Here is a 12,175-nt window from a genome sequence, read left to right on the forward strand (position 1 = left end):
AGGGTTTTCTTACTCCTCCACGAGAGTGTACAGTGCTCACGGAATGAAACGCGTCAATTTAGGGCTAAGTAATGCGCATACTTTCGCTTCAACCGGCTGCAGTTCGTGTCACATCGACGTAATTCTGGCGCGTACACTTACATCGGAGCCCTCGTCACCTTTGGTGACCAAATTCCTAGCGACATGACATTGGGCTCTCGCGTACTTTGCACATATGTGGGGTTGTACTAAATGCTCCGTGTCCTATTTCAATCCGTGAGCACTGTACGTCTACTCTGCCTGCGCCTGATCAACGTAAGCGTATTCCATGAGTGGGTATGTACTCTAGATAATGGAGTCAAATTAGGTAAACTCAGTCACGTGGGCGGGTGCAACATACGCCACGTATATACATGGCGCATGTCGTAAAAAGTTGTTAGTTGCTTTATGTTTACTTCTTTCCCTCTTTCTGTCTTTAAACTCTTCTGCCTACCGGTAATAACAGTGTTTTACCGGTAGTAAATGTGTGTCAGGTTAGTTCGTGCTTCTCTATATAGCTTTATTGTTTCCCCCAGAGCAAAAATAACAGGGGAAAGAAAGGGGGGGGGGGGGGGGGGGGAGGCCCGCACCACCATGAGGTATAACGGGCTTAGACGCCAATCAAGATATAAAGAATTGAGGGATCATCATGAAAGATGATCCAAAAGAAATTTGGATACAAAAGCCAATAATTTAAAAAGAAATTGGTTGGAGCTAAAGCCAGTAATATAATTAAGGATGTATAAAGAGGAGAGAGAAAGCCATCGGGATTAGCAGCGCAAGTCTACCAGGCGTCGTGCTCCTATATAGCAGCTTCCTTTAATGTGGCAAGATATAGATAGGCTGACGAGGGGCATTTTTTTTTTCCTTGTTCTCTGACACCCTTTTGAAAAAGCGCCTACCATGAGAGGGCAGAAACTGGCGAATTGTGATTCGCCAAGTATACGCAGATTCTTCTCATAGTGTCCGCGCTTATTATGATTTTTATTTAGAAAATATTTTTCCTGCTCGTTGAGGCCCGCTGCTAGTGGCGATGCCACTCCAGGGCTACATAATGCTGGGAAAGACAGAAACAAATATACCTTATAGAAACTGGAGTTTGCGTGCACTCTCCTCCTGCGTAAATCCGGCCGTTTTACTATGGAAGAAGTTGGCACGACACTGCATACGAAAAGCAAACACACCAGTATATACGGACAGTCTCTAGCCACACGCTCAATGGAACATGGAAATCCAAACGTTTTTTTGAGGGAGGGGTAGCTCCACGATGTTACCTTCCCAAACAGCTAAAATTCTGGTTTTTCCTCGCGATACAGTCAGCTGTTTTATACGTAATGTGTCATATTTACTGGAGAGACAAACTCGATTCTTTTTTGAGAGCCTCTCCGATGAACTCTACTGAAAGGCAGTATATAGCTGTCCAACATATTCGCGCAATTGGGTTTAGGTGTTAAATAATATTAGAAGCTGACGAAGTCAGAGGACGCTATTAGCCATGTGCATATACTAAAGAATGCAAAAAGTGTATCAAACTCAAGCAGAATGTGGGTTCTTGCGTGTGCTACATAGGCCGGTTGGATATCTCCGACAAGCGGCTGTGACAGTGATGTCACGTACCGCGCAAGAGTGATAGACTGTAACCAACGATGTGTGTGCCGTGTTATGTGCTCTCTATCTCTTCTCCCCGTCTTTCATCCCCCCATCCCGCTCCCATGTGTAGGGTAGCAAACCGGTTAAGCTAAACTGGTTAACCTCCCTGCCTTCCTTCTCCACTTTTTCCTTCCTTCCTTCCGAATCTTCTTAGAGAGATTTAGATTAGGGGACGCAAGTAGTCTCCTTGTGCTCTGCTGGGTTGACTCAAAGACGCGTAAACAGATGGAACGCAATCCTCTCGCGTCCCCTAATTTAAAGCTATTAAGCCCCACAATACGTGAAGCCGCAGTATCAATACGTAAGGCACATTGAAAAATATACCGAACGTCGTCTTTTGTGAGGGACCGGCCAACAAATTTCCGATGGAGGTCAGCACATCCGGAAATTCTCGTTGGATGCGTGCATGCGTGCGTAAACGCCAGGGCTTTCAGATGTATCGCTCGCTTCCCGTACAAATTCAGCGCATTGCCCGCAAAAGGAGGTCGTCGTTGCAGTCGTCACACCTTCGTGTTGCAATTACATGTGGCCACGCGCGGGGCGTTTTTCCCGCGCCCTCCGCGCAGCGGTGGAGAATGCGACCCTCCGATCGACCGTCCCGTGAGAGACGGCGAAAAGGCGCTCCGCGAGCCCTTTCTGTAGCTGGCCAAACGGATCGATTTCCGGGGATATATTGGATTAACTCTCGCTGACGTCTTTCCCGGTCGTGAGGAAAACAACCCGAGGGGTGCGGCGGTGGGTGGGCGCCCGCCCTTAATGCTTTCGAAAAGGGCCGAGCGCGCCCACGCGTGCTTCGAAGCTTTTCGATCGCTCCACTGCTCTGTCTCATCTGTCTCGACGCCACGATTACGGCTTGGCAGTTCGAGGAGGACCTTCTCGGTCGACGGAGCTCGCGAAAAAGGCCATTATATCGAGAATGTCAGTGTGGAGAGGCAGTCTCAATCCTCTGTAGGACTCAAGGTTGTCTTTACTGCTCGGTCGCTCTATACATACATGGAGTCTTAGGGAGAATGAATGTACAGACGTCTGCTGTTGCCTATAATGCAGGGTGAGTGAGTGAGTGAGTGAGTGAGTGAGTGAGTGAGTGAGTGAGTGAGTGAGTGAGTGAGTGAGTGAGTGAGTGAGTGAGTGAGTGAGTGAGTGAGTGAGTGAGTGAGTGAGTGAGTGAGTGAGTGAGTGAGTGAGTGAGTGAGTGAGTGAGTGAGTGAGTACTTCTAAACGTACAAAGCTCTGTTGACGGTTCACTGCTTTCTCAGGGGCATATGATACAGAGCTGTTCTTGGAAGCTCGCCACTCTTGCATAATTATTGCAACGCCTTAGATTCAGGGCAGCGTCGTGCCCGGAGTTCATGGCTTCATCGCTCGTGCGGTAATTTCTCGTGCATTTTCTTTTATCGCTGTTCGGCAAGCAGAACGACTACGGAAAGGGCCGCCTTCCTCCATCGATCGCCACCGGAAGGGGTGGACGACGCAAAATGGCAGCCTGCGCGCTGGAAAACAGTGGCCCAGCCGGCATCCATTCGCTGGCGCTCACACGCCGCGGTGGCATTGCCGCTACGTTGTTGCGCTGCTAAGCGCGAAGTCGCGGGATCGAATCCCGGCGGCTGCGGCCGCATTTCGATAGCAGCGAAATGCAAAAGCGCCCGGGTCTCGTGGATTGCGGGCACGTTAAAGATCCCCTGTAGGTCAAAATTCATCCGGAGTTCCCCACTATGGCGTGTCCCGTAATCAGCACCCCCAGAATTCAGTTCGCTGGCGAAGACGGTCGTCAGTGATAGATAATGCAGGAACAGATGCGATAGAGGCAAGAAGACTGAGAAAAACCGCGCACCACATGATTGTAGATTTTGTTCTTAATTCTCCCATTTTACGGACCATTAGGCTCACGAAAAAGAAAGCTCTTTGCTTTTTTTTTTTTTTAATTGTGTTCAATGGCCTGATCAGTAACGCCTGCCTCCATTGTTGCTGATGGGTGCTGCAGTTTGCTTGCATTAACAGCGATGATGTAGATACAAGAGGATGGTGATTAGTAACGCTTGTCGCTCACGTTTACAAAATGTGAAGCCCAGACAGCTGTCCTACAAAATAGAAGTCTTTTTGAAAATGCGATTATAATAATATAATACAATATGGGGTTTGACGTGCCAAAACTACGACCTGGTTATGAGGCATGCCTCATAATTTTGACCCCCTGGGGCTTTTAAACGTGCACCCAAATCTGAATACCCGGACGTTTTCTTTTCTTTTTTTTTTTTTTTACCTCCGTCGATATCCGGCCGCCGTGGCCGGGATTTGATCCCGCTACCTTGTGCTCAGCAGCGCACCAGCTAAATGCCGCTATCCCCTTAAAGCACTATGCACCCTTCCAAACCGCTGAATACTGAGTTAGCGAAGTTTAATTCACACAACGTTTGCTCGACCACGCCACGTGAATATCGTGCTTCAAATAATAGTACCATATACATAGCACTGACGTCATCAGGGCATCCACGTAGCACCACTAGCAACTCTAGCACGGTAAGAATCTGCATAAACAAGAAACAACAGTGCTCATGCAATGCATAGCGATTCTTTCCGCTTGAAGTTTATGCCAATATTATCATCCACCGTGTTCACGGCCGGCTGATCCCGTTGGTAACGCGGGCGGAGCGGGGCTCTGACACGCGCTCTCACCACTGACCGTTCTGCATCAATGACGTCACGCGAACACAATTTATTGAACAGAGCGGAGAACAGCAACGTAAACATGCGCATATATAATACAGCGTATGCGAGAGCTGAACAGCAAAACAGCGCAGAGCCATTGAGACTCCGCGTTGGATCGGCATTCAAGACGAACCATGGGTTCGGCCGGAGTCACGAAACGAGGGAACACGGCGGCTCGCTCTATTGTGTGTTTGCTCCACGAGTCGCGCTCGACACATGCTGTTGGCTCCGCCTTGTCCGCCCGCAGACGATATCGGTTGCCTGACTCACGGAGCTCGAGCCGGTGAATCTAACCACGCAGGTCACGCGACAGCCCACGCGGTTCTATTTTTGCGTGCGACTGTCCCATCTCTGTTACATGTAAAAAAAAAACAAGATGTTGAGTCACAGTCGGCCATGGAGAACGAAACGCAATCACTAGTGCATGCGTATCATCGTCACGTTTATCATTGTGATCGCGTTTCCTCGGAAGAAATCGATAGGAAACTTCATTTGTCCCCACCCACGATTCAGTCCCTGGTTTACGACGTGTGGGCTATCGTACCGCCATCAAAATTAAACTGTAATGTTTGTAACGTCCCGAAACAGCGCAGCAGGTTGTGAGGAACGTTGTAGTGGATGACTCCGGATTAGTTTCGGCCGCTATGGGGTTCTTTATATAGTGTGCATGCACCCAAATTGCAAGGTACACGAGCGTATTTTGCATTACACTCTAACTGGAACAGCCGGGAATGGAACCCGCGCCCTTGCGGCCACACAGCAGAACGCCATAGACACTGAGCCACCGCGTCGGGTCATCGTATAACGCCGCCGGCGTGCCGCCATTGTCCTTGCATTCGTCGTCGTTATTGTCCTTGTCGTCGTTATTGAGTCGCTGCTTCGTGGCATGTGTGGCGGATTATGTAAAGCTGTGTAAGTAAATTACGGTTATGTGATGGCAAAATGGCTGTTCTTACTGTTACGCGTTATTAGGCGGTAGCAAAGCGGCTTCCCTTGAATGAAAGGCTTATGACGCCGGAGCCCTGAGTTTCGCGCACCATGCATACAGGTAGTCGCAGCGCCCTGGATTCTGACAGCGTTGTACTCGGATGTAGTCAGTTCTTTATCGGTAAAATAAAGAAAGGACCATATTGCATTCTATTTTAAGTGAATCAGCTAGTGGACGCTCAAACTAGCAGGCTTGAAGAACTTCTCTCACGCCAAAACGACCCAGACACTCTTAAGTTCGTGACGTCACAATGACTTATCGACGCCGAGGTTCTGTCACGAAATTTAAGAAAGTGAGGCCTGGCCTTCGATAACTTTACCCGCTATATACATAGATATACTAAACAGTCATTTTACCATTAAATGAAATAAATAGCTTTTAATACTTGACCAGTCCAAGCTGATTTATTCCTGCGCGTTTATAGTGTCGCTCTTGCCCATTCGTGTCCTTGCACCGGTACCGCTGATCACCGCCGCGGTCGCCATTACTCACAAAGAACAGGCAGCTTGCGACGTAAAGCGACCGCTCAGATCAGTCCATCGTCAACCTGTAAATCAATATTAGACAATACGAACGAACGTTCCCTAGCATTTTTTCATCGCGTTCCATCTTCGGTACAATATATATACACGCATGCGCCGTCCGACTGTTTACAAGCCATCGCAATGGCCACGTGTGCCGTTTCCGCTGCAGACACGCGTGAACGCCTCGCGCCGCTCGGTTCGAATGTCCCAGCACGTGCTTGCGACAGTCTGGCAAATATTTACTTTTCGAGATGCGTCAAAGGAACGAAGCGGCAAGCATGGCGTTTCGGCGTTTGCTGCGGCGTTTCTTGGCGCGTTTTGCCGCGATGGCTGGTGTGGGCTCTTGACTCGCTTACAGACGTGTCCGGATCGGTCGTCGGCGCCTGTGTGCTAACACGTTCTGTGCACGTTCGCACCTGTGAACTGCATTATTGAGCGTGTAAACATAGCTGCACACTGCAAAGAGAGAAAGCGAAGCGGGCCAGTATTTGTCTCATAAAAAGGACACCACGCCCACCCGCTTGAAGACGAGAGAATAACGCGAGAGAAGTCGAAGGAGATAAATAAAGAAGAGAGGAGGAACGCAATCCACAACACATCACACCACAACCGAGCATCACTACCGAGAGTATATGTAGTCCCGTGCTTGACAACAGGAATTACAGCTCAGAGCCTCATATAGAGTTGGAGCACGACCTTTCGGGAATGAGAAATCAATATGTGCTGTTCGAGCAAGATTAAGTTGTTGGAACGTGCTCAGCAGTAAAGCTAAGGTTTATTGGACAAAAGTGTATAAAGATACAGTTGTCAGGAGCACAGACAAAAAGCCAAAAATATATAGGCTTGACGAGCCCACAGCGACAACTGTGGAAAGCTGGACATTCTAGCAGCAAGTTTTCAAGCGTTTTTCTGTATTGTCCACGGCCAGGCACAAAAGGTGCGGTGCGTATGTGCTGGAGAACATGCAATGAGAAGCGTGCATTTGCGTGAGCCTTAGGCGCACCGTCACTTAACCACTATGAGTCGTTAGAGTATACGTTTAATGATCGGTTCTGGACAGTGTACTTTAGCAAACGCACATGATTTACGATAAATTCACAGAGTAACCCGCTAAACGTAGTTCAAGCCAGGGGAGTCACCTTCACGTACTGTCAGTCCGCGTCGCAAGACCTACGTAGTCACTTTCATTGCATTTTATGTCTGAGGGTTGCGTTGCCGCACAGTATATTTTTTACGAGCTCACTACATTAAAGAGTGTTGAGACACAAAATAAAACCAGGGACCATATCGAACTCCATAGCGCCATAACGTCCCATAAATCTCTATCATAATCATCACCACAAAGAACTTCCACAGCGTTCGTTCTCCTGGAGTTGCGCATGCATATGTAGCTGTCGCTGTCAGTGCAGGCGAAACGTTAAGGATTTTGCCCGCATTGCGTGTTACGCACGTCATCGGATGGCCTTTCCCCATCACAGGGTAACCAGCCAGACTGAGAACTGGCTAACCTCCCTGTCTTTCCGCTTACTCCTGCTTCCTTGCTTCCTCGGATGGCCACTTTAGTTTACGAAACGTGTAGCTTCTTTCCCTTGCAGTACTTGTGCTAGACAAAGGGTTCCGCTGGCTCAAGCGTTATGGCCCCCGTGACGCTCGTAACTGCTCCGATTCTCAATCCAACATAATCCAACTATAGCCCAATCCATCAATATCGACATGTTTGCACAGTGCAAAAGACGAGGACTGAAGGAAGAACACAACACAGGCGCTCCCCTTCACTCCTCGTCTTTTGCGCTGTGCAAACATGTCGATATTGAATCACCAACTCGTCCAAGCTTCCACCTTACCAATCCATCAATCTTCGAAGCTCAACATCCGAGATCCGTAACATGTGGTCTGCCGGCCACATACGGCCCGTGGGGCTGTCGTGTGCGTACCGTGGGCCACATCGGTATAAATCCATTCACTTCCTTAACGTTGTTTAAGCCCCCGGCAGCTCACCTTATACGCCGCATTGGGTCCCACGGGAAGCTATGTACTGTGCACGCAACCCTAAGCCAGACCTGAGCTTGGGACACATATATACCCTACAAAGTGAACAGGGAGGACTGTCCTTCGCAGCCTCCAGTTGTGGGAGTGCTGGACGCGCTACCTCGACTCGATGACAACCGCTGTCACACGCAGTGGCCTGTACACTTCTGACAGAGACCGCACATGATCATCGGCGTATTCCGTGGCCGCAACAGTGTACACGGGCGCAGGAACTTCCATCCCACCTCTTACAAGCGGCTAATTACGGCCGTGTGGCATTTCCCGGCTTCCATCGAAGATTGCTTTTCGGTCTGCGCCCCCGCACCAATCCTGAAATAGAACCGTCGCCCCCATATAGGTTGCGGCCGCTGACCGCGAGGTCGCCGCCAATTCGCCGGGTCGTACCCCGCTGCCTCTGTCGCACCTTCGACCCACTTGCGACGCAGAAGCGAGCGTCGCGGAGAGGAAATACGGGAGCGCCGCTCCGTTCCGCGGCTTTTCCTGACCGGCGCGCCCGTCACATGCACGTATGAGCGCGTGCGCGGCGCGACCGGCCTCCTAATTACGGGGCCCGATGCCGTTCGGTTTCTGATCGGCTCGAAACCGCTTCGCGGGCAGAGCTCCGCGGAACCGTGTCGTCTCACTCTCACGCGACGAAGAAGAGCGGTCGGACCAGTGACGTCACTTTCGCGCAGGCTGGCCGCCGGAGTGGCCACCCAGGGGATGCCGCGTTGCCTGCGTGGCCGTACAGCGCGGCATCGTATCACCAGACCCACCCCGCGCCACTGTGTCGTGTCGGAACTGAAATTACGTTACCACCACGTTCTGAAAAAAAGCTTCCTCATGCGGTCTGCAAGCAGTGCTTGAGATAAACTTGAGTATGTTGCGCCTTGGTCGGTCAGCGTACCCATTAGTGCAAGGGGCGGGAAAAGGTCAGTTTCTCGAAATGGACAGGGTTCGCTCGCTCATGGTGTTGCAGTATGATGCTGAAAATGACTAATTAGGTGTCGGCGAGTATAAAAGCTCAGAATAAAGATTAATGAAAGAAACTCACAGGCGCGTGACGTACGGACATCGTAATGATTCCTTGGTGGTTTATTTGATTTTCTGCCGGGGCGAACGTCTTTTAACGCTGCATCACCGCACCCGTGCGTGTCACCTTTTTTTTTTTTATTTATATGATGTAAGGAGATGTTTACGCGCAACTTAAGGCGCCGGCTACTCCTTAGCTCTTGAATGGGTCTAATAATATATGGGGTTTTACGTGCCAAAACCACTTTCTGATTATGAGGCACGCCGTAGTGGAGGACTCCGGAAATTTCGACCACCTGGGGTTCTTTAACGTGCACCTAAATCTAAGTACACGGGTGTTTTCGCATTTCGCCCCCATCGAAATGCGGCCGCCGTGGCCGGGATTCGATCCCGCGACCTCGTGCTCAGCAGCCCAACACCATAGCCACTGAGCAACCGCGGCGGGTCGAAGAATGGGTCTAGCCTACAACATACAGGGTTCAAGATTACATACAAATAACCTTTTCATGCAAGCACCGGGACTTGTCAAGCGACGTTTTCACAGTAACACTATGGCGTAATAAATACATGGTACATACAATATACAAGTTAAGTGACTCCACAGTTCTGTAGAAGAAAGTCTCAGAAATACAAATGATACTGTCGCCTAATGATGCAGTCTCTAGTCATCGGGTGGTACATACATCGTGTAAATGCATTATCACAATAGTCACAACAGAACAGACTAATTGCCCCTCGTCATGCCGCACTGCAAGCAGTTGACAATAAGGATATGTCCGCGATGATTCTACAGCCTGTATACCACCACAACGACGCACCAGGCGTACCGCTACGTAGGGTCAGTCTGGCAGGACGCTAGCTGTCTGAGAAGGCATCATATCTGCAGAACGCGACATCCCAGCATGCAAGCACGAGCGCCGGACATCTGTCATCCGCGCGGATGCTCGCGCGGATTTCCCGCCAACGCCCCGTTGTTATCGCGTGCGTGGTGCGATACTCCGAAACAGCCTCCCGCGTGGTGCTCAGAACGCGTGGCCTGTTCCTCGTTGCGAAACCGAGGCGCCTGCGCGCGACAGGCAACGGCAATGACAGCTGCGCGCTCGTGCGGTGGCGTCCCAATGAGCGCGTCTCATGCATGCCGAGGCGAGGTCGAGCATACGACGCTTTGGTGCGTTTAAGGGTTCTGTCGCGAGCCGTCTTCCCATTATCTAACCTTGTTTGCTTGCGGGGTGCACATTTATCCGTTTACTTGCTGATGCTGTTGGGGACGAAGAGACGACGGGTTGCTTGGTGATCCATGCAAACACCACTACGAAGCAGGATCACCGACACCAGCTTGTATTTTTTTCTTCCTGACCAAAACGCCCTTCGCCACAAAGAAGCAGACTTACTACAAACAGTGCTTGTTTATGATGGGGATGCCACGTGAAAAAAAAGAAAGGCACTTTAGATGGGGATGACTGAAAGATGGCTCAACTGCGTGCAACAAACAAAACAAAAGAAATAAAAAGAAACGGAGGATGAGAGGAAATAAATAGCAGAAAAATATACAGGTAAAGCCCACATCAGCAAAGCGGCTCGCCCTGTGTGCTGCAATTTAGATCACAGAAAATGGCTGGCCTCAACAAAACACTGCGTCAAGCCTATCTTTTTTTTTTTTTCTCCTCAAAACGCACTCCCCACTTGTGTTCCGCCATGATTCCGTGATATTCTGTTGGCGAACGCGAATTGCAATGTCTACTCGTCCCTCACTATAAGTATCGAATACTAAGGGCTTTCGTGACGGGCTACGTGTTTTGTCCATTCGCCTGCATGGTTTTCAGAATCACCGCGGACACCTCTAAGCTCACCTCGGCGAGAGCACAGTGCCGTGTAACAACAGGGCGATAACCGCGGGTTATCGCACCGTATACGCATAAGGGCGCTGTATTAAGGGAAGCATTTACGCGGCGAGCGCAATTCTCTTGGGTGACGACGCGCCGTGTATATTACAGCTCGCTAAGTGAACCATGATGCTATCGGTCTCCCACACACACTATCGACCACTCCTACTACGAGTGAATCATACGTGTAATCCTGAATTGCAATGATGTTGCTGAGCCTCGTGAAAGTGTGTTTTGGCGCTACGTAATTACTTTGGGGAAATGGTATTGGGCCTGGTGTCGTCCTGTCCTCTTCTGTCCGGTTACTCTGCGCCTTCGCTTGTGTTGCACTGCATTGATTTCGCCTGTTTTGTTCATTTGGCTAAGTGTGTCCTGTGTGCGCAACTCTCTGGGCTTTTGGTCTTCCTTTTCCTTTTCACGGGTTAGAGCATTTTCTACTATAGCGCATCCTGTGTGCTGTCCTGACTTCCTGAAGCTTTGGTTTTTCCTTTTCATCTGCTTGTGCACCTATATGGTGGCTCTATTAACACAATTTTACACAAGAAGATGCTTAAAGGTGGTGCCGTTCTCGCCTTACGGCGACAAGAACTCGTTTATTTTTAAATATAAATCTAGAGAACCGTGGAGCTATAGCGGGTCGATATGATCTCGCGACTGGCACGCTGCAGTGGGCGGTCGTCTGTCGCCGCTCTTTCGCCGTCACGCGTTTAACAGAAAGCGCGACTTCGGGCGAAATCCTACATGCGGGGAATCGAAAGGCGCCCGACTCCCATCGCCATTCCGGGCACGTCTTTTGTCGCCGATAAGGAGAGCCGTTTCGAGGACGTGGAGCCGTCTCGAATCGTCCGCTGAGCTTCTCTCTCGTCGACCGTCGGCGATGCAGTAACTGGCTGCATTTTCCACACACGTCGCAGCCAGAGGACGCCAGGCTTTTATAAAATCGATGGTAGAATTATTGCATCGTCGATGAAATCGGCGAAGGGAATCCGGCGAGAGGTTCGCGTCTGCTGCCGTTCATCGGCTACTGTGCGCTAAGTCGCGGCTCGGCCTCTGTTGCCACGTTCCGAACGATACGGAATGCAGAAACATCCGTGTACCGATACAGAGAAGAAACCCGGATGCATGGTCAAATTTTATCTCTTGCCATCCACAACACTACCGAAAAGTTTTCCGCTGCTGCCCAAGTGTAGTTTTATAGGACGTTGAACTGCATATGCAAGTCGTCTATAGCTTGGCATGCATGTAGACTATGGTACTGCAACCGCGATCGAGTTCTTCTGAGATGTCTTCCCTGTTTCTTTGACTTTCAGGCTATCTCTCAGATCTTCTTGCTGTGCATATTATGT

The 12,175-nt window shown here is 50.0% G+C and overlaps 1 protein-coding gene across 2 annotated transcripts in view; it reads left to right on the forward strand.

Annotated features, from left to right (window-relative positions):
* The window catches only part of mrj (DnaJ heat shock protein family (Hsp40) member B6 mrj), a 207,797-nt gene that overhangs the window by 146,503 nt on the left and 49,119 nt on the right, over nucleotides 1-12,175 (forward strand). The gene's annotated exons all lie outside the window — the stretch shown is intronic.

The sequence above is a fragment of the Dermacentor andersoni genome, chromosome 2, assembly GCF_023375885.2.
Source record: "Dermacentor andersoni chromosome 2, qqDerAnde1_hic_scaffold, whole genome shotgun sequence".
In the NCBI taxonomy this organism is placed as follows: domain Eukaryota; kingdom Metazoa; phylum Arthropoda; class Arachnida; order Ixodida; family Ixodidae; genus Dermacentor; species Dermacentor andersoni.